Source organism: Limulus polyphemus, unplaced genomic scaffold (assembly GCF_000517525.1).
Source record: "Limulus polyphemus unplaced genomic scaffold, Limulus_polyphemus-2.1.2 Scaffold2172, whole genome shotgun sequence".
NCBI lineage: Eukaryota > Metazoa > Arthropoda > Merostomata > Xiphosura > Limulidae > Limulus > Limulus polyphemus.
The window spans coordinates 159,472-164,178 of record NW_013667782.1 but is presented as its reverse complement, the minus strand read 5'-3'; the positions used below and the strand labels follow the sequence as shown (position 1 = coordinate 164,178).

Here is a 4,707-nt window from a genome sequence, read left to right as displayed (position 1 = left end):
ATGACATAAATTCATACAATAGTAATTCAGTAAAATTTTGAATGAGAGTCAACAAACATGATATTGTGGACTTTGACCTGTGACCCATGTGGAAAGGGTTAAATAAAATTGACAAAGATGTATATTAAGTGTAAGATCATATGAAAATGAATTGAAAGAACAGTCATCATTTCTGTATAATATGAAACGAACTTCAACCTTAATGGACTTTCTTATCTGTCTGGATCCTTATATGTAATCTTCTTTGAGTTATATATCAGAACCAGATTCAGTAGGTTCATGTAATTATGGAAGTTTCATATGTTCTGACATGTTTGCAAAATATGCTTCTTTCAATTATTTCTGCAAAAATACTTCTTTGGACAAGTGTCTTGTGATTTTCTGGCCCTAGGTAACCCCCTGAATCTGAGTTCTTAATTTCATGTGCTTGAAACAAGTACACACACTATATGAAGGCCTTTGTTTTTTCTATTAATTTTCATCTCCGTATGAATAATGTAATGCTATATCTATTGTGGAACTTTGTGGACTGGGTATTGAAATATGGGCAAAGTTGCTTTTTGTTCCTTATCCCACTCTCCACCCCTAAACAAAAATAAATGAGACACACCAACATGCCCATACACACATGCTAAATGATTTCTAGATTTAAAATTACTGTGTTTTTGGCTTGTTTTTTACCTCCCCTGAAAGCAGATACTCTAATGTTTGATTACTTGTACAAGGTTGGTTGGCAAGTCCTCATTTGATCATTTTTATCACTTTTAGTTCATCAGACAAAAGACTGATAATTATTACTTTATTTTGACTTTAATCATTGATATTGTAAATAGCATTGTAACAGATATTCGTTATCAAGCATATTTGGTCTTTTGGCCTGATATTAATACTTATTCTGCAGCCAAATAGTTTTTTTTATATTTGCCATGAATATTTTAACCTAAAAACTACTGTATATACTAGGAAGCTATAAATAACGAACAAGGTCATTTAATTAATTACTTATAATGCAGAACAGCAATAACACTACTAAGTTTGATATTTTAGTAAAGAGTACAAAACTTTTAAACTCAGCTTATCAGTAACACATAATTTGTTTGTTTGCATAAATCCATTAAATTGTGGTATTTTCAAAGGCACGTGATCCTGCTTTATTATGTCAAACAAATCTTTTTAAATTTAAAGTGAATTTAAATAATTTTGTAATATTTTTAAAATGAGACCCAAAACTCTAGCACTTTCGAATAGTTGACTATTCTTCTTCAGGAAGAAGAATAGTCAACTATTCGAATACACTCAAGTTGTGGACCTCATTTTGAAAATATACAAGATTTGTAGGTAATCCTGTGTGCTAACTACTTAACCTGTATTTAAATAATTTTAATATAGTAAGTAAATATTATGGTTTTTCTATTCAAGGAAATGATTTTAATTTTGATCTATACAGTTGAGTTTATTTTAATCAGTCTTTTACTAAATAGGTAATCATCAGCAACTGCAGCTGTTTTATAGCAACTTAAGAGTGAATATTAAGTTTCTTTAACATGGAACATTGTTTTCTTATCATTACATATTTATCAAAAGTGTTTATTTTGAATCTTACTATAAAGGTGATTCATTAGGTGCTTGTATGTGTATGTATATATAAGTATCCATCACCCAGAGTTGGCTGGTTTGATTACCTTAATCTTTGGTGTGGTAACTGGAAATTGTCTGTCAGTATAATTGGACTCTCTTATTTTAGAATTTTTGCCTTAGAAGGTGGGGTAAAGAAAAGCCCCTAAAATCAGCCACATTTCCACTTTCTGTAGATTGTTTGCTCGCATCATCCAGAGTTGGCTTGGTAGCTGGAAATTGTCCAGCAGTGTACATAGACTATTTTGCTTTTTTATATTGATTGAGAAGGAGATAAAAAAAATCCTTGAAATAGGACACATTTACACTTTTTTTTATAGACTTTTGGCTTTTAACTTAAAAAGCACAAGTACTTAGTCAGTTAAATTAGTCAATTATTGCCTTCCACAATGCAGATTATGCAATTATCATCTTATGAGATCATTAGGGATTTACTAACAAAAAGAAGGAAAGGGAACATTACCTAACATTGTCATTTATACAATTTTTGCTTCCTTAAAAGGTACCTTCAGCTAGCTCTTGTAAGACTACACTCATATCAGTTTATCACATTAAGCTTATCATATATGAACTCATGTTATAATGTTTACTTTCTCATTAGAATTTATTAATTGAATATCCTTGTTCAGAACTTATAGATAAGGAATCTGAGATTGTGATACAAGAACAGTAGCTGCCACTGCATTTTGTGAAAGTAACCAGTGTCTCTTTACCTCATAACTATTGCAAGCTTCTGGAAACAGTTGCTAACTTATACGGTTTGAGGCTGGGTGTGATAGATTCATACTGAAATAGTATAGCAAATGTGTTTTTGTTCAGTTCCACCACAATAATTTGTAGGATTGTAGCCTTATAAGTGGTAGACATCTACACAAATTAATTTTACTGGTGACCATAACTTCTCTGTTATGAACTGTTGGATCAATATTGTTAAGGTCATAGGTGCCTGCATATATTTCACTAGTTGTCTTAGAATGAAGCCTGTGTCTGCTGTCATAAATTGTTGACAGTTGGTGGTGCTAATAGTGGGGGAGTCATCTCTTGACATTCACTCACCTTTTATTGTGAAACTGTAAGTATCAGTGCTGTCTCCATCAAACTTTTGTTTCACTTTTTGGTTTTGATGTTCTTTGAAGAATCTTACCTTAAAACAGGTAAAGTGAGATCTGAATTACTTTATATTCCAATTAACCTATCTTCAAGCCACTCCCTCTCTCAAAGATGATTTCATCCTACTCCAAAGTAGCTTGTGTTATCCTTCAACATATATAGAAATATTATGGAGTTTACAAAATCAATATTTTTTGTTCTTTGTAGCAATTGTAAACAAGCCTTCATTAGGAACCATTGATTATTGTTGAGGTTGGGGATATTATTGTAAGCAGTATAGAGGCAACTTGCTGTATTTTGTTTCAAAAGCCTTTAGGAGATAATATGCTGAACTCAGTCTTGTCTTCACACCTGGTGCAAGTTTATTTGGAAGAATATTTAAATCATTTTCTGTAACCACCAATTTTGATTCTGGTAGAGATGAGTGTTTAAAATATGTAAGAACCTTTCCAACGACTTTTATAGATCAGTTACAGCTGACTGAAATTTGAGATTTTTCATTATCGTGAGTTGTAATGTGTAGAGGAAACGTGACAGTCCAGAACCTTTCACAATATTTGATTCATTGTTTCTTATTAGAAGGTGAATATTTTTCTTTTCAATTTCCTGTATATTCACTAGCTCTTCCAACATTTTATCTATTGTATCACCAGTGTATCTTCTAGGCAAGAAAATGCTTGATATTAAGAGCAATATGTTGTAAATCCAGTTGTTTTGTGATTCGGTGTCCTTTTAAACTAATGTCTGTATGTTGTTGAGTGTGATCAGACATGTTAGAAAACTGTCATTCACCTTTGAAATCTAACTAACAATGCACTCTTCCATTTTTCTTACGTGTCTAAGACATTTTTATAGAAAAAAAAGTTTTTCTTTGTAATTCATAGTATTTGTGCTTTCTTCATCAAGCAAACAAGTCTTCTTATCAGTAAAAATTGAATACAAGTGTATATTCATAGTAATCATTTCATTGATTGCACTGTGTATGTTGTAACTCTTTAACATAATTATCATTAATGTCCCGTAGCTTATTTTATAAAACTCCTGAACATTTTGCTGTCTGTTAAACATCTGAAATTGAAAATCTCACACTCACCTTCAGTATTAGGTTAAGTTTAGTACAAGTTATCGTTGCCTTGAGCAAGCTTATTGTGCAGATGATGATACTTTCCATTTGCCACCACATGAAATTAATATACTACACAACTTGCACTCCATTTTGAAGTCTCCACACAGACCCTTTGCATTTTATATTGCTTATAGAAATCAATGAACATAGTGGTTATTACTGAATCACTCTTCACAAACTGATTCAGAGTCACAGATATTATGTGTGCACTGCAAATGATAGGGCTACACATGTCTTAATTACTAAATATTGCTGAAACACCTGCTGAGAATTAAAAAAGCACTTGACATGTTCTGAAAAGACTGGAATGTTCTGGTGTAGGCAAATACTATTAGAAGTTCTAAACATAAGGAGAACTAACTGCAAGGATGAGTATTCATTGAAATTACTTACTATATGACCCTTTTTTTTATATTCTCTGTGTATTCTATTCAGTCTGTAATTTACTTACCTTTTTTCCCAAGTTTCATATTTACTTTTATATTCCTTCCAATTTCCTGTGAAACTGTGTAAATAAATATTTTGACTGTTCAGTGGCTGAACATTCATTATATTGCAGAAAGACTGTCTGTTACATCTTTAATTTCAAACTTTCTCTCATGTTACACCAGTTATAGGAACTATCACACATTAGTTGTCAGATATTTGTACTTGAATAAAATAATTAATGTTCATTATTAAGATAATATGTATTCACATTTATATTTGTGATTGATATAATGATTTTAAGTAATAGCATACACCAGGGTTTCCCAAACCTTTTTGAGTTGTTGACCCCTTGACGAACTTATAAAGTTGCCACTGACCCCCCCCCCCCCCAAATTCTTAGAATATAG

General features: G+C 31.6%; 1 protein-coding gene across 2 annotated transcripts in view; it reads left to right on the top strand.

The window, feature by feature from the left end:
* Window positions 1–4,707, top strand: part of LOC106466161 (serine/threonine-protein kinase N2-like) — a 77,497-nt gene that overhangs the window by 40,344 nt on the left and 32,446 nt on the right. The gene's annotated exons all lie outside the window — the stretch shown is intronic.